Source organism: Anopheles coluzzii, chromosome 2 (genome assembly GCF_943734685.1).
Source record: "Anopheles coluzzii chromosome 2, AcolN3, whole genome shotgun sequence".
Taxonomy (NCBI): Eukaryota; Metazoa; Arthropoda; class Insecta; order Diptera; family Culicidae; genus Anopheles; species Anopheles coluzzii.
Genome location: NC_064670.1, coordinates 94117107 through 94135165, shown reverse-complemented (window position 1 = coordinate 94135165; position 18059 = coordinate 94117107). Strand labels below are relative to the sequence as shown.

At 46.0% G+C, this 18059-nt stretch overlaps 1 protein-coding gene and 1 long non-coding RNA gene across 8 annotated transcripts in view; one reads left to right on the top strand and one right to left on the bottom strand.

Annotated features, from left to right (window-relative positions):
* The window catches only part of LOC120953224 (protein grainyhead), a 186055-nt gene that overhangs the window by 1130 nt on the left and 166866 nt on the right, over positions 1–18059 (top strand). For 5 of the 6 annotated variants that reach the window (XM_049607582.1, XM_049607581.1, XM_049607580.1 and 2 more), the window contains one exon: positions 38–468. The gene's annotated coding sequence lies outside the window, so the exon portion shown is untranslated. Of the gene's footprint in view, positions 1–12; positions 469–18059 lie in introns of those variants that run through there. The other variant, XM_040372987.2, reaches the window with a different exon arrangement.
* Positions 1–18059, bottom strand: part of LOC125906856 (uncharacterized) — a 264465-nt gene that overhangs the window by 146937 nt on the left and 99469 nt on the right. The gene's annotated exons all lie outside the window — the stretch shown is intronic.

The following is an 18059-nucleotide window of genomic DNA, read 5'->3' as shown; positions in this document are numbered from 1 at the left end:
GCACCTAAAATAGTGAATATTGCTAAATATCTTCCAGTGGGAGCATGCAGATGTAGTGTTGCTTAGTCAAAAAGCATAAAACAACACAAAAAACGCGGATGTAAAGGCGTTAAGCGTGTGATATCGAACGGAGTAAGTGGAACCGGCGCTGCAGCGCGGAAAGAAAAGTGCAATCAAAGTGAAGGAGCAGAAGTATTAAAAGGCAAAAATAGCGCCAGCCAATATTCGCGTGCGCCTTCCGGCAGCAGCAGTGCAGTGTAGTGAATGTGTTTGTATGTGTGTATATGTGTGTGTAAGAGTTCGATTGGTATGTAACGAAGGGCGGTTTTGTTTGTAGCTACTAAGCCACCATCCGAGTCGTTGCACGGGCGGGAAAAGAGTAAATTAAATCAGCAGCAAATCGTGTCTCTCCGCAGTCATCGCTGTCGGGGATAAACGCTCAGTTCCGGAACCGGAGCAGACAAAAAGGTAAGCGGAATGGAAAGGTTTTCCCTACCACTGGTTTCCCCTTCCTGCTGGCGAGAAGAGCTCCTGCGCATGCGCTTCCCGGTAACCGTAAACCCTTTCCGAAGCAGCAGAACTAGAATATTCCATTTCCATTTGTTTCTTTGTCAATCCGTCCGGAGTCAACACCGCGACCGCGAAAGAACGTGTTGCCCTCGCCTTTGCATGCCATTATGTATCGTTTGTGGAAAGCCCAACCACTACTACTTCCTCTCTGCCAATTCCTACTTGTCGCGGCTGGAGTCTGCAAGCGGACGAGTGGTGTGTCTTCACCGTAAGCTCGAAAGACTTCTGAGCGCAACGGCAAGCGACGAACCCACCCCCTTGTGTCCGTGCTTGGAGAAATATCCGCCCGCAGGCTTTAGCGCGCTGCTGTCATGATGCTGCTTTCACGGGTCGGTAGGAAAGGAAATGGTAATGTGAAACGAGAGAGGGTATACATGTCACCTACCCCTTTCCTTTCTCCGAGATTCTTCCGGGGGGAAGAGAGAGACACATATCACCTCCTTCCTTTAAGTAAAAGCTTTTTTTATTATTCAGACCTTTTTAACTGTCCGATCGTCGGGCTGTGTGTCATGCTGGTGGTGCTTTCTTGAGCTTATCTTTTCTTGAAAATAATCCGCGCGCTTTCGTGACGCGAGATGCAGCCGTGTGCTCCCGGGGGAGTTTGCTACCACCCTTTGCGGGAGGCGTCGTGCAGAAATATTGTCCCCACTGCCGCGTCCATTTGCCGTGTAAGAGACACCGACATAAGGCATAAGCGTCTCTCTGGGAGGACTTTGGCACTACACAGCCACACAACCATAGTTTGCAACAATTTGCACACATTGGGAAGGATGTTGATGAATAACTTTGTTTCGTGTGTGTGTGTGGGTATGCGGCGAATGATATGAGCTTTTTTTCGGCCGCACTCTTGTGGTGACTTCATGACTTTTAAATGGGTTTTGTATTTATAGTCGTTTCAGCGGAATCGGTCCACCCTTTTGGTAAGGGGTTGTGCTGGATGGAGGCGCCGATCGTGTTGTTCGCTCTCTCGCTCTCGTTCCCTCTCCATATCGCTCTTGATCGTTCGATCCACTCCGTCATATAATATGTGTTGCCATGCCAATGATGCGGGAAGGGAGTATCGCTGGTGGAATGTACCATTAAGGGTCCAGGGGGAGCGTACCAAGATATCTGGAAGCCAAAGGGAGACGCAGAGAGAATAAATGGAATAAGTTGTGAAATAAAATGATGAAAAGGAAAGAGAAGGAGAGAAAAATCATGGTAGTTGGGATAAAAATAACCATATGTGTAAGTCTTCACTCACACAACGCCAAGGTGTACCAGCGCTGCCAACGCTCACGCTGTAAGCAAAATCAAAGCTAGAGAGAGAGAATAAACCAACCTGTACAGGGGTGTGCAAGCGAACGGGACGGAGGGATCGAACCAAGAACGAACCGAGAACTGAGCAGCACATAAAAACAACAAAAACACATGAAAAAATGCGCAACCCAAGAACCAAGCGATTGCTGTTGGCTTTTGAGGCTGGCGAAGAGAAACATCGCGCCATGAGCAACGAAAGCCATCATCGTTTGGAATCGTTTGTTGATGGTGCTTGTGTGTTGATTCACCGCAGCAGGCAGGAGGATGGGGGGAGGGGGGAGGGCAGAGGCCACCAATACAAAGCTCCACACAAAGCTTTCGGACGCGATCATGCGTGGTGGCTTGAAGATGTTTGTGGTTGGTGCGGGGAGCGAGGTGCGGTGTTCGGGATGTGTTTTTACGCGCTACACGTAACAACACCACACGCATACCAAAACAAAGCGCGTTAAAACCAACGCACACTACCCTGCCTGTGGGGTTGGGACGGCAATAACGCGAAGGAACGACGCGATGAAAATAACAACAATAATGATATTAAATAAAAATAACACACAAACACACACAGACGCAGCCTCCCTATAAAATGTCATGACATTTCTACCATAAACATTTTGGGTTTCCCATTTGGACAAGATAACGTGTGATAAAGTGTAGGGAGAGAAACAGAAAGCAAAAATAATAATAATAATAGTAAAATGAAAGAAAACAAGCAGCTGAAAACGGTTGCAGGGAGAGCAGGAGCGAACTGTGTTGAAAAAAAGGAATCAGAAATCTCTGCGCCTGCCCGCATGCTCCGCAAAGGCGGAAAAAAGAGAATTCATGCCTTTAGCCATAAAACATAAAGAATGAAAAGCAACTCAAAAAACCGAAAGACACGTTGAGTGGTGAAGAAATGGAGCCCAAACACGGAGCCCAGCAAAGGGAAAAGTCAAAAAGCTAGCAACAGTCAGCAAGTCTCGCCGGGTATATCCTGCGTGCTATGGTGGTTCGTTTCTGGCGTTCTGTTTTTTTCCTCGGTGCCAACTCCTGCTGCATGCTTTCTTTCTTTGCAGCTTTTGGCCCATTTTTCTGTTAAATTATTTCCTGCACATCCTGAAGATCTGATACGCGATAGGACGAGGATGTGAATGATAGTGGGGGTTGCATGTTCGGTTGGACAAAACACGGAGCCACACGACTCGGGTGTAAGTGGTAGATCGAGTACGGGGAAAGTTAATCACGAAGGACTGTTTTGTGGCAATGTTCGTAACATTCCAGTGCAGTTTTCAGGAAGCTGATATTTTTGGAGATACAGTGCGAACTGCAAGCACTCGGTACGATTGCACTTCCTTTTTCAGCGAAGTGGAAAATGGCCGTATACGCGAGGATATTTTAAGAAAGCATCACTTTCTTGGTTCATTTTTGGTTTCTGGGCATAAACTGAGATGAATCATTTTCCATGGAAACTAAAAATACTTTATCTTCTACAATCAACTTCCATCCCTTCGCCGCTCGGTAGCTCGGGCTAGAGTTTAGAAAGGGAGTTGTTTAACGATTAACGAGGCGAAAGGAAGAAAAAAGCGTACACGATGCACAGTGTGTACTTACGTGTGCCCGGGCTGTTAATAACTACCCGCGGTGGACGGGACCGTAGCTGGCCCGCGATCGAATCGCGCGAGCCGCTTCCTGAAGACCGCCGGCAGCCCATGTAGGGCCATGATGTTTATTATTATTGCTATTATTGGCGACTTAATTGCAGAGACGGTGGCCGAGAGAGCCGCACCGAGGACAATTGCTCGCCATTGCACACAGCTTTGGCAGTACCGGAAGACACACAGAGAGATTGCGCTGCTGCAAACGCTTCTTGCAGGCTCACAAACAGCAAAATGCAAGCGGTGCGAAGCTGCGAGAGCGAAAGAGAGCAAACTCGCACCACAAAGTAATGTGTCGAGGATCAGGTTGAAGGAACTGTTGCTGGCCGCGCGTCACGAACCAGTCCTGAACGGGTGCGTGCTTGTGTGTATCTGTGTGTACATGCGCGCCTTTTTACTTGATCGACCGACTGAAAACGCTGATCGAACGCGCTCCGCCAGAACTGTCATCCGTCAAACGTGTCCGGCAAAGCGTGCTTGTGACGTGCGCGGGGCATCCGCAGCAGAAGACCCGGTTCTGCACCAAAAGCCGGTCTAACGTGCACGTGACTTTGATGGAATGGGGTGGCATGATCGATCGACAACAAGCAAGCCCGGGGTTTTCGAGAACGGGCTCGACGACTCGCTCGTCATCGCCCTAAGCCGCCAGCACAGAATCCGGAAGAACCGGGTGAAAATGGTTTGCCCTTTTTTTCTTATTTCTTCACGCGGCCGTTGTTTCGACCCGATCAGATGATTAGCCCGATCGGGTCTTGCCGGACTGGTTTTGCAGAAGGGAGGGTGGCACGGTCGTGCGGCACGCTTCGGAGGGTGAGGTCATGTTCGCAAACAAATACGCGTATCCTACGAATGGGCAGGAGCAGGGTGGCGGCGAAGGTGTACGAAGGTGTTTGTTTCACACATCGTTCATAATTCCACAGCACTTTACGCTAAAGCGTGCTATTTTAGCGTGGTGTGGATTATGAAACGCTTGACGGGAACTTTACGCGCCCGAGATTGCATTTTTCGGCGATTAGGTTTTGGCATTTCCGAAGGGGTTTCTTTTTGTTTTGTTTCTTGTGCCAGTTGGTGTGTTTGTTCAATTAGCAAGATGTGACGCTTGTAACAGCTTGCCGTGGCGTTGAAGTCTTTTGTGTGTCTATAGGTTATCCCGCTTGACGTTGCGTTGAAATCTTTTCGATGTCGGTGGCGTATGTTATTGATTTTGGCTGTGTGTAAACAATGGCTGTATTTAAATGATTGAATGTACAAAAAATAATCAATCACGTTTTTTCGCGTTAAACGTTGTTCAATAACAAGTTATTATATACAGTAGATAAATAAGTAACATAAAAAGAATAAAATATAAAATTTAATAAACGAATGTAATGCAACCATTTTGCTTGCAGCATGATGGAGCAGTTTTTCTGCCGTGCCCGGGCAGTTTAATGGAGCAACCAAGCATGCAAGCGAACGTGTGTGCGTGTGTTTGCTTCTACCGGCCACGAAACAATTAATGAAGCCCCGAACGCCAGTCGCAGTGTGCTGCCCTCCGATCGATATCGATATCGGGGGTATGCAATCTTCCGCTCATGACAGTCTCGGAGGTCTGTGCTGAGGGATGCAAAGATAAATCATGCCCGCGCTGCTTCAGTTCGACTGGCCGGATCGATCGGCCAACGGCCAACGGCTGCGAGTTGAAGGACATCCGGATCCCGTGCGGGGGGGGGGGGGGGGGCCCAGGGCAGGCAGCGGGAGATGTAAAACGAATGCGAGAGATTAATGGCGTTTCGCTACGAGCGACATACGAACACAGCACACGTTGGAGGGATATGTTTTAAATTTAAATACAGCAACGAAACTAAGGCAACATGTGAGTGAAGCTTGCTGCGATCGAGCGTTTGGACATTTCGTGATCGCTACCGGAGCAGTAAAAGCGTCCATATTTACGAACGGAAATGATCGCGGGGTGACGGCTTTTTGTGACCCTCTTTTTTCTGGCTCGATCGTGTGTGTTTCGGTCCGGATAGGCAACAGACACACACATACAGAGAGAAAATGATGATGCGATTTTTGCTAAAGCCGGTAAGCAATCGGCAATCGCACGGGTCCTCGGGATGCAAATGCTGCGCCACCTGGCACGACCACGCTGCTGCTGCTGCGGCTGCTGACACGACGGGGCTGTATCGCTTCGGGGTGATGATTTCAAATGCACGGAATCCGCACGATCGTTATTCACGCTGTCACGGTGCAGCACCACGATGAAGGTTGTGTGGCCCCGATGATATTTGCGAAACGTCTCTGGTACAAACGGATGGTTAGGTGTCGTTTTGACCCGTATGTGCATTCAGCTTTGTATGATTTATTGAACATTATTAATTTCCAATTGGTCGCAGTGGAGAGTTGGAGAAACAGAGATGCTTGGTCACAAATGATCATATACAAACATAAAAAAGCGGTTTTGATGACACTGAAGACGTGTTTTTATTGTTTTTAATTAAACAATTTTTTTGTTTTCAATTAAAATTTGTTCCTAACTTTGTTGAAAATACTGCTAAACTGTCTTTTTGTCAAAAATAGATCCTATTAAAATGGCCAACGTTTATGCTTCCACTCACCGTCGATCTAAACGCGGCAATCACTTACCCAGCTCTAACGATCGGAGTAACTTGAGCTGCTCCAAACTCTCTCGCCCACATGCACGCGGTCCGTTGTAAGCGTCACCTTTCGATCCCTTCAGCAGATTAGGACTCCAGTAGATTCAGTTTCAATGGCACCACACATCGAGCCATTCCAACGGTAGAATAGTGGACTAACAAATGGGCACGCTTTACCGCGCGTCCGATTCACTGCGACTGCCAGATATGTAGGCTCCATCAACTCGCCGGTTTGTTTATGACTTCTAATTACTTCTGCCCCTGCGATCCGTCCGTTCCGTTGTTTTTTTGCCGTCCTGTCCGTGGCACACGCTGACATTGGATTAGAGCAGCAGAGCACAAACAGCGCTCCAAGAACGCGGGATGGGGGGAGGCCGAACCATCAAGCGAACAATTTCTCATTACCGAAGATTTATGGTAACTGTTTCGTTTTTCGCAACAAAAAGGAGGAAGAGATGCAGAGAGTGGAAGTGGGAGTGGGCTGTGGGTTTGTTTTTACGCCGTCTATTTAAGGCGTACCATGCCTAGGCCTCCGGTTTCCAGGCTCTCTTCGTCGACGTGTGCCTGCCATAGAACGAAAGGAACGCTCCCTTTTCGAAACCCGGCCGCAGACAGATGTGATGCGATTTGCGACCCAGCATGCTCCAGTTTGAGCGATTCCTTGTTGTAGGCAGCGCCGGTCCCGGTTTGCTTTGCGCACCACAGACCAGACGGTGGCGGTGCGGAACACTGCACGCACGCAACCGTTCCCGGCTCGACATCTAACTGTATCTGTACGGGGCCGTGTGTGAAGGCAAGCTAACGGAATTCATCCTTCGGGAATGGTATGCTTTAGAATTGGGCCAGGAAAAAAAGGGATCGCTGCAAACCCGCTGAGGGGAAAGGGGCACTGCGGGTGGGGGGGGGGGGGTGCCTTTTCGCGGATCGCTTCCGCTACAATTCGCGTTAGAAGAACGAACGGTTGGGTGGGAGCAAGCTGGAGGATAACGTAATGTGATATAGTTTTTCTGCCTTCCTCGCGCTAATCAAGGGATTGGAGAGAGGGAGTGGGAATTTTGTTTTTTTTCCTGCCCCGGCGTGGCATTTCATTAAGATGCGTGTCATTGCTCCGCGCAGGCCGCAGGGCTTTTGAGGGAGTTAGAGAAATAGTTAAATGAGATTGCTGTGGTCGATGCTCTGTACAGCAGGATAACTGACATTGGAATAATTTTGTAATGGTTTCATTTAGGTATGATTTACTTTGCAGCATCAAAAAACAAAATGTTTTTTTTTTGTATTTTAACATTACACAATTCACATGTTTTAGTTTGCATGTGTTTTGTAAAAAAAGATTTTTTTGTCTTTTACGATCTCTCATTATTGTTGTGACATTGTTTATGACTTTTTTGTTGTTATCCATTGATGTTTTATTTCCCTTATCTGTTTTCAGTCCGATTATTTCTGAACATTTTTTACCTTTATTGGTTTCTTTTAGTTTGTTTATTTTATTGAGTTCTGCTCTTTTGCGATTTGAATTACGTTTAGTAGTTGTTGTAAACTTTATTTATTATTATTTTGAATTCGAATAGAGTTATATAGAGCTTAATATTATTTTAATTATATTACGTGATTTATATGTTTTTGATTCTCTTAAGAGTTGAAATGATTTAGCTTCCCTGGGCACGAAAACTCTTTCCTTTGCGCCCCAGCCAAAACACGTGTTATGATCGCATGTTCGCTATGCTGCACTACGCTTGTACGAACTGCAACTGGCAGGGAATGTGTTTTCATTACATAAATTTCATTCCCAATTCGCATTCCTGCCCTATGCACACGCCATCACAATGCCGTTCCACCGGGACTCCCACCGTCAGCGGCCAACTCCCCATGCCACTACTTTCTTAACGCCTTCGCAAATCGTTTGAGGGAAGGGAAAAAGTGTATGTATATGCATCAATTGCACCCTCTCGTACCCTTTCCGCAACCCGTAGTTCTTCGTGTCGTCGATGAGCGTTTATGCTGTTAACGCCTCCCTTTCCTGCCTCGAACCGAATGGGGTTTGCAAAAAGAAAGCAAAAAAACTGTGTTCAATTGGTTTAAGAAGCCAATGAATCGAACCCTTCGGGCGGGTTTTTTTTTGTTGCTGAACCAGGTGTAGAATGTGCTCGTTTTCGTTAACAAAATCAGCAACCACTGTAGAAAATGGGAGGAAAGGGGGGAGAGGGTGCAAGAATAAAAATAATGAACGAACGAATTATTGTTCGGGATGCTGGCGAAGCCCTGGTGTGGTTAGGTATGTGGCCTCGTTTAAGGCAGAAAAAGGTAACACACCAATGTGCCCCAGCGCAGCACAACCTTTACACCAGACCTTTATAGACCTTCGAGAGCAGCAGAACCTGCAAAGAAGCGATTTGCTCCAGAAAGGAATGCAAGAGTGTGTGTGTGTGTGTGGGGGGGGGGGGGGGGGGATGCAGGAGCTGGAGCTGATTGCCACCAACTTGTTCGCAAACGACGACGATAAATGTGTGTACGCGCAATAATCCGACGGCGACGAACGGGATACGCGCTGCTAACGGGTTATCGATGGAAATGGTTCGCCTCTCCTCACGCTCCACCACCGTGCGGGTACATCACTTCGGGCGGGACATCTTGTTCCACCCTGGAGAATGGCACATACCTTTTTTCCGTTTTTCCGACCAGCCCCATATGGGGCTCCATGCGCGTGCATGGGGAGGTTGGCAATATTATGTATCAGTTGTCCTGTCCTGTGCGTGTCTCGCAAACGAACCGAACATGGCCGGTCGGACCATCGGAGGCTGCAGTGGAAGGCTGGGCTGCTTGTAGGCCGCCCTACCTAGGCCCGATTGGTTCGTAGTCGCTCTCTCCCGCTCGCACTGTGTTATCGTTGCTCGATGTTTTTCTTTCCCTTGCTTCCGTTACAACGACCCTTTGGGGGATGTGTTTTGCTGCGGAAGAAAACATCCCTTCCTTTCTTCGCAATCCCCGTTTCCACTGCGCAGGGGTAATGGAACGCACAGTCCACATCGGATCACACGCGTGTGAGTCAGCGAGGTTGCGAGATGGTTCGACTCAGCAGCAGCAGCAACAGCAGCAAGAAGAAAATAACTCTGCTTGATTTCGCGAACCGAACTCACTGTGGTGTCTGTCGAAGACCGATTCGAAACGGATCGTTCATTGAATGTCCCGCCACGGGACGGGTGTGGGGGGGGGGGGTTGCTATCTACAAAGGGGCCACACGTATCGGTCGAACCATTTATTGAGCTGAACTGAAAAGAAATGGAAGAGATCGCTGCTTTTTAGAAAGCAATAAAACGGCGACGATCGATCAAACGTACACTTGGTGTGGCTGGTTTTTAACGAAGCAGTATTTGTGTGTGGGAGGGTGATGGCTGGGTTGAGGTGAGGGAGGGAAACGGTAGATAAGTGAAACACATTTGACAGATTTGGAGGTGAAGTGAGATCGCCCGGGATGGGAAAATAATGCCCGGAGCGCTGATACGTACGCAGCCGCAGGTGAACACATAGCGGGCTAATGAAGGGCAGACAGGCACGGGAGCAAGGTAGGGTACGTTCATTCGGTCCGTTCGCCCGGTTGACGTGTTGAGCTAGTTTATTTTCTTTTCTGTTTCAGTAAGTATCTCCTACTGCATTGAGTATGAAGGGTGTACAATTTTAGCTTTGTTTATTGCATGTTTTGAGGAAGCTTTTTTGCGAAATAACACGAAGCGCCATTTTTGAAAGAGTGTTTGTTGTATAATCTGATGAGATTTTGATTTTAAAAGCTAATGTATCTTTGCTGCATTATGATCTCATTTTTCAACTCTGTTTCTCCTAATGGGATTTTAGTTAACTTTACTCAATGACTATTTAATTATTACGAGTGCAAAGCAAATTTACCAGCATTGTTGTTCTTTACCCGACGATTGCTCATTGCAATGCTAATTGTTAATAACATCGTTGTATGTTTCAAACCCACCAAGAGCAAGGGCATCTTGCCTTTGTAACCTTTCATCGTGTCGGTGTTTCAGTCGCGCCGCAGTACTACGGTGTGTTATTTAGCGGTTTTAGCGGTTTATAATTTTCACATCCTAATGCCCCCTTGTGCCATAATTTTACTACTTGACTCGCTCACCATTATGCAGCGATTTTGCTTAAGAAGGAAGCAATATTTCGTACATTCGTACAATCGAAGCGTCTCCGACGGGCAACCGCGGCCAGCAAGTGTGGCTAGCAAAAAAGGGAGTAGGGAAAAAGGGCCCAAACTACACAACAAAAACAGTTCGGGATGAACTTGTTTATGGTGGTAATTATCGATTGAAAGGCAGCAGCATGGCTGCAGGGTGCTGCGTCTCGGAGGGGTGTTCCCTTTTTCCGGTCTGCGCCAGATCGGTCTACACACGCCAGCGCGCTTTTGAAACAGTCATCATTCAGTGTCTGGTAGGTTTTTGTGAACCTGTCTCGCACTGGCTTAATGCACACACCAGCCAAAAGGGAAGCCGGTGCAGCAGCACCCAGCAGCAGCAGGGTTTATTTTTAATATTCTCCCTTTTTGCTTCCTTCACCCATTCCGCTCGAAGGCAAAAGGAAAGGGAAATGGGTTATTCGGGCGTCCCGGGCTCAGCCGCCCTGCTGATTTTGTTTTGAAAAATCCTCACAATTCTAGGACGCTACTACCTGTGCAAACGGCCAAGAATGGGGGAAAATAAAAACGGACTGGAAAAGATAATCAACAAAGTCAACCTATTGATGGGTCTTTTACGCCGCAGCAAAGCCTTGCAGCTAGGCAAACACGAAGTAAGCATGGAAGCATGTTGCTCACGCCGGGGTAGGAGGCGATGGTATGATGATGCGTGGTAATAAAAAAGGATCATCCGTTTGTATGATCGATGTTGGCTGGAGGAGGCCAGTAGGCGCAACGTGTGTATAAAAATAAATAAAAAAATATATGGTTGGCTGGAAGCGAAACCAGACGAATGGTGAAATAAATTTACGCAGAGCTCTTCAGGTGGCAAAAGGAGATTTTTGTTAGTTTGGAAAAGATTGTAACGAACTTTTTTGTTGTTGTTGTATGGTGCTGTAAGAATTGGATGCTTGTGTTGATGGGCTATTATCCTTGGAACACATTTTAGTACCGTTTATGGTGCGCTGGAATTCCAATCAGACTTTGCTGAAGGCATTGCATCAGCTTTTTATGGGAGAAAAATGTTATTGATTGGTCATTGGTTTATGTTCTGGAACGTTCTGTATCCTCGTAAGGGTTATAAAAAGTGGAGAAAATTTAACGAAAAAGATAATTAGAAAATACCCAAAGAATGGTTTTTCACAATGAGAGAATTGAAATTTTAATTAGATAACAAAATTTTGACGAAACTCGAACCCATTTCGCAACACGGCGTGAATCTTTTCACAAGTTTCAATGCAAACGACGGGGAACCCCAGTGTGCTCAATCCAAGGCCTTGCCGGGAAGGTTTGAATTTGACTCAAATCGACCTGCATAGCCAAAGAAGCATAAAAAACTGTCACGCTACACTAATGCTGCGCATTAGGCTGCCAATCTACGATGCGAATTATTGGCCAAATGCCGGCAGCGGCTTTGACATTTACTCACCGATGGTCCGACCAGCATAATCGGCAAAACAATCGGCGAAACCAATCGATGGTCACTTCGCAACCGATATGCAACCGATCGAAGTGCAGATCGCGCGGACGATGTTTTTTGGTGCTGGCTAACGAAAACGCACCGCGATTACTGTACGATGTGTTGTGTGAAGGTTTCTTTCAATCTCTCTCTCTCTCTCTCTTTCTCTGTATGCTTTTCTGCCCCAGCTGTCACGCGGAATGATCTTTGCTGTAATATTGTTCATTAGTGTTTCACCTTGAACCGGCCCGGTGCGAAGCAATTTTACTGCCCTCCTCGGGCGCCCGATATGGCGTTGGTTCCAATTTGATCGACACTAACCTAACGGCCATTCGAGACGGCACACGGTGCCCAGTATGTATTCACACTAGAATCTGTGACCGAGCGCGTGCGCTTAAACATTGGTAAAATACGCACGCAAGCGCCTCACCACGGGTTCTACGGTAGAGGGAGCTGCTGCAGATGTGGGGAAGGAAGGTTGCAGAGATGGCACATACGGGCCTTCTAAGTATCGGCCATGCTTGGTTCTTTGGACTGAGAAATCACCTCCTCGTCAGCACTCGTGTCTTACTCGTCGATTCATCTCACGGGCGGTTTGTTTTATTGCCCTGTACCACCGCTCGTACATGTTATGACACTCTTCGCGTGGGGATTTTGGTTTCAGTGTAACTGTACGATGAGCACGCTGAACATGATCGTGTTGTGTGTAGTGGTCGCGGAACGATGTTAGTAAACAAAGCGGACAAGCCTACGGGTCGCCATTAGAATGGCAAAAGGTACCCATGGCTATTAGGTACGGTGTGTTACGAATTTTTCTTTGTACGTTCATTTGCTAGCAAGACTGGGGAATTTATTTGATATTTGTGTTAAAATCATAACTGACAAGGTTAACAACTTAGTTCTAGCAGTTAAGTAAGGATGTATAAGCATACTGATAATGTTACTGCACTTCAAATGGCATATTTTATGGAGTAAACTCAATTAATGGGAGTTTTACGATTCTAGTCATCTGTTTCATATGGAGTTTGGCACTTCAACAGATTTTAAGCCTAGACTATATCAGCCTGAAAAATATGTAAAGAAACGCCTGTTCGTTTCAAGCTCGATCAGGTTAGACCATGAATAAATGATTTTTATTCGCTGGGGCATAAATATTGGATAAGTATAATGTATGATGAATATCGTTCCACTGACAGGCTGAAATTGCAGCTTTCTGGCTTAAAATAAAGAAGGGTTCAATGATAAATTTGTTACAACAGCTTTTCGGTGCCCTCTACCGTAAAATACAATAACTAATCTCAGTATACTGGACAAAATAAGAATGTTCAGGGAAAATAACTGCTTTGCTAATTGTAATGTGTTTCTGCAATTTATATGCTGTTTTGAGAATTGAATAACTAAAAACTCTTATTACTTGTACAGATATTGAGCTAAAATGTGAATTTACTAAGAACTTCTAAAAAATCGGTAAACTCTAAAAAAAAACACGGATTGTGATCGTTTTTGTGTTACCATTCTTTGATCAACGTAAAATTGTAAGAGCCTTAGTATGGTAGATGACTACTTTTAATTATTCTTTTTTACTTCGATACATCATGTTTTTTGAGAGAATATACTAATGAATATGTAATTCATTTCCTATACAAAATACGTAAAATGAAACTTACTCCGTCGCAAAACAAACGGCCCAACAAACACCTCTTGTTTACACCTTCATTTCGAGCAGCACGAATAGTGTGGTGTAGGGGGCACTCCTACCCAGTACCTGTCAGATTTGATGTTTGATTCACTGTTTGACCGTCACCGGCCACTGCTGGCCCAGTGAACTAATTTCCGGTCCAAAACAACAACAACAGTAACACAAAAAAGCCCGGTAGCCTTCACCCGAACCGGACTGGTTTTGCTGGCGGGAGAGAGGTTCTTCAATGAAAGCAAAAGTGTACCGAAATAACAGGATTCCCCTAGTGCACACGCGCACACGAGGGCTGTTTGTTTCGGAGCGGCACGGGCGGAGGCAACAAGGTAGGGCACAGGTAGGCAAACAGGTCTTTGGAGTACGAGCGTTTCTATGTGTGTGTGTGTTTGTGGGTATTAGTACGAGAGCGCGGTACGTTGGTTTGAACCTGTGAAACTGGATTGTCCAGTGGTGTTGCCGACGCGTCGCGCCTGCCGATGACCCGATGCGCTTGGCCGCGTGCTGGACGACTCCGGAGGCCCTAACCCTACGGAGCATTTGCAGCAGCAACCTGTCCGTCCATTTTGGGGACCCGGTTTTCGCACTCGCCAGCGGGGTTTTTCGGGCCCGGCACCGCTCGGAGCGTTTTGGGGATCCGGTTGGACCTGTTTTTGACGCATCAGCGCGTGGTACGTGCGCATGGGCGCATCATCACCAACCACCACCACACCACCATCAGCCAAGGTGATCTAAACTGCCTTGTCCGTCCTCGAATGGTGAATGCTTTTCGGCTCGGTGGAAATACTGGTTGAGGTTCGATAATGGGATCGCTTATGTATGGGGGCGAATCATCAGCAGTGAGTGACGACGCTTGCAAGATAAGCTGCCTGGAAGCGATACCTTCGATCGTCCCCAAGCGCGGGACAAGGCTTTGCGCACTGAAATTCGCGCTGAAGGTTGTACGATCGGTGCACGATCGTGACGCTCCAATTGCGAATGTGCTGCTACTGCGGACTGTCAAATTTGACATGTTGCTCCCGGCGGGCTACTGTGTGCCGTTCACGAACGGTGGCCTCTCGTTGTCGGTCCCACTGGGTGCTGGTGTGTTGTATGGAAATTCATTAACGCACGCACAGGCGATGCTGCACAAGCTGGCTGGCTGACGCCAAGGTGCCGGATAGTGTCAGAGAATAATTTTGATGTTATATTGGAACACAGATTCGACGCTAAAATGGACGGTTCAAGGTGACACCGATCGTGCAGGCAGTGCGGATGGAATACTGTTTCACAAAGTTTTAGCTTCTTGATTGCCGTTTGACCTTTTTGGTGTTGATAAAAATGAAACATAAATTAATACACACTCACACACACACAAATGCGCGTATATAACCCTCGAGCCGGTCAAGCATCGCCGTTGCCGCGCTGCTTAGTATGTGACCTCCGTGACGCTGTTTGCAAAAGGCACGGTCGAGCATATATTACGCACCACGGTTGCGTCAGGAAGGAAGCGGGCGGCACCGTAACGTGGGGAAACCGATGGAAAATGGTCGGCTTGTTTGGGAAGGCCACAGGTGGGCGGAAGATGAATAAAACGCCATCTTTAAGCATCTCTTCGATGGTGACGACGAAAACAAAAAAAATCCCCTCCTTCCAATAAAATAATCAAATCCATTCCGAGTTCGCTTCCTTCAAGCTCCGCGTTCGGCCGCTCGGAGATTATGCTTGGTTTGGTTTGATGGCGAATGGTGGTAAATTTAAATTGCTAATCGAAGAGCTTCGCGGCTGCCTCGACAATCTGGCACTGTCGCCGTGGCTGTGTTCGTGGCTTTGGAGCGTCGATACTTTTATTTGAAATGTATTCTTTTTCTTGCATGTGTAAAATAAAACAGACGCCTTTGTATTGCGGGAAAGGGGGGGGGGGTGGAAGGGAGAGAGGGGCCTTCTTAAGGGAATTAATGGATGTGATGGAGGTGGTGGAGGACGACGAAAAAAAAAAAGAAAAAGAGGAGAAGATTCGTAAAATTAAACCCAAGCTGGTCGTAAATTTTATCAAGCTCCCTGTGTGAGATGGTGCGCCTCATCAGGCGAGCAGAAGGTGGAGTTTATTTCTTATCAAATGAAGCTGCCTGTGAGGTGTGGGATATGTGGGGTGGGGGGGGGGGGAAGCATTGTGATGCTAAATGATCAGCGTAACACTGTAGAGGCCGCAGATTTTTCTGTTTGGAGTAGGCCACGAGGTTTGCAAAGCGATTTTGGGACAAGTTTGTTTCCCGAACATGGTTTGGGTTGTTTCTAATTTTAGATAAAAGTTGTAGTATTGTGCGTTAATTTTTATGCATAATTTAATAATGCTGGATGGAATAAATAATAGGTTAAGATTTTGGTTGCAAATTAGGTAAGTATCGGTTGCGTAACATTGGGACATCGTTTCCAAAGGTTCGTCACCAGAGCTAGCGTAGAAGTCTTTCTGTCCAACCAAAGAGGGGATCTTACTCATACTTGCTTACGATTAGATATATTTTGGGTAAACAATGAGCAAACCCGTCACGGTGATGATGAATTCTACTGCTGGTGCTGTTTTGTGTGCGATGTATGATAAATCATCATCGTTCCGGCATCGGCATCCGGTAGACTATTTGCACACCGTACTCCCTACCGTAGATTCATTCACGATCACGCGCGTAAGTAAACACGGATCGCCGTGGGATGCTGTGTGCGTGCTGAAGAGTGAGCTTGTTTGTAATTTCGAAAAGCAGAGATTGGGTTGGGTTCAATTACCTATGGGTAAATATTGTCTGTGCGCTTAGAAAGGTAGTCCGGATTTCGGTGGTAGAGTGCGGCCAGAAAATGTGTGGCCGGTACGATTTACCCCTTCAGGGTGAATATTACCTTTAAAAGATGTACATGTTGCTATGTAAGATATTATTATGAATTTTTTTAAAGACCTAAAACTCAGCTTCAGTCAGTAACGCAACAATAAATATTGGTAACAATTTAATATATTTATTAAAGTTGGAAAATGTACAAGAATGTGTTTTGTTCTGCAAAGTGGCAACAAAATTGCATAAGACAGCTCTCGAAAATATATGCTCGCCATGATTCGATTTAATGGATTTTGCACATTAATGACACAGTGCTTGCGAGAAAGGCATAAATTCTCGTAAACAAAACTGCATGACGCAATCCGTTGATCGTTAGTGTGAGTCTTCTTTGCTTTCTTCACGGGAACGTTTTTGTGTTGCTCCGTTGTCAACATTGAACATCGACGTTTCACCCATAGAAATGTCAACGGAGCGTACGGTGATGGCCCAGGCAGACAGGCTTAGAGACATGGTTTGAAAAAATGTTCGAAGAATCCAGCACTATTGCGCTTCTTCGATTCGGAAGGGAAACGAAGCAAACATCTCGGGGAAGTTTTTGGGGGAAAGGCCTGGAACAATGCACACTGTGAAGGCTTTCAGTTTGATTAGATCAATTAGACGGACTGTGTAAATATTGCCTGCACGTTAATTAGTTTCTTCCCTCTTGCACATGCTCCTTCATCACGTGGCCTCGGCTTAACTCCGGACGTTGAAAGCGTGTTTTGTTGAATTTTATAATTTGTATGATGGAATATAAAAAAAAACTACTAGAATCTGAACATTAAGAGAAAACGTTGCAACTTTTGTAAATAAAAACTAATCGAGGGATCGAATCAAATTAAATATTTTCGGTAAGATGTTTGTACTGAAATTGCGTATATTTTTACCACAAGTATTCTCAAAAGCTTGTAGCTCGGCGCGAACTTATTGTGCCTTTGCAGACGTGCGGGTCTTGTTAAATTAAAAACGCAAAAGAAAGGCATAAAGGCAGCATCAAGATGTGTGTCATTCAATCGCGTCGCTCGTTAGCAGTAGTAGTAGGTGGTGGTTCAAAATTTGAATAAATTTCAAATTAAGCTTCAAAAGCAAGCTGCAGCTGCTTATGTGTGATGGTGTGCGAGAGAGGATTTCATCTCTCGTGTTGGTTTCTTCTACTTTCATTTTTCTGTTTCCTGGGATTGGTGAGATTTGGCGTCAGATGTAGAAAAGGCATCTTAGTGCGTACATTTCAAAATACAAGAGTGGACAGCAGATCAGTAAAGGAAGATGATTATGTGTAGCGTTACAAAATATAAAAAATATAGTTTATTTGTTCATTTGTGATGCAGTATGTATGCGTGTGGACATTGTCGTGGATTTCGTCGCTGTTATAATTGGTCTCGTCTGTTCGAAAGTGAATGTTTCTTCAAAATACTCAACAAGAATATACTTTTTTTGTCTCAAACATATCATATGTTATGAAAGAAGAATATAACTCAAAATTCAGCCAACTTTTGCCCTTTTACCTAAGCTTACCTCATTATTTTCAAAAGACGCCCCTCCGAATCAGTCTCGGAAGCGTTGAAGAAAATACTTTTTCTGCAATTATTGACAGATATTCTTACAGCTGCATTTGAACTCTGGCCAAAAGAACCTGGCCTGCTGGAAGCGCTGCAGCTTCCCAGAGTGGAAGGCAGACGGGACAAGAGAATAACTACCATGCAGACCAAAATGTTGCATCATAATGACCCTGCAAAAAAAGGGTAGCC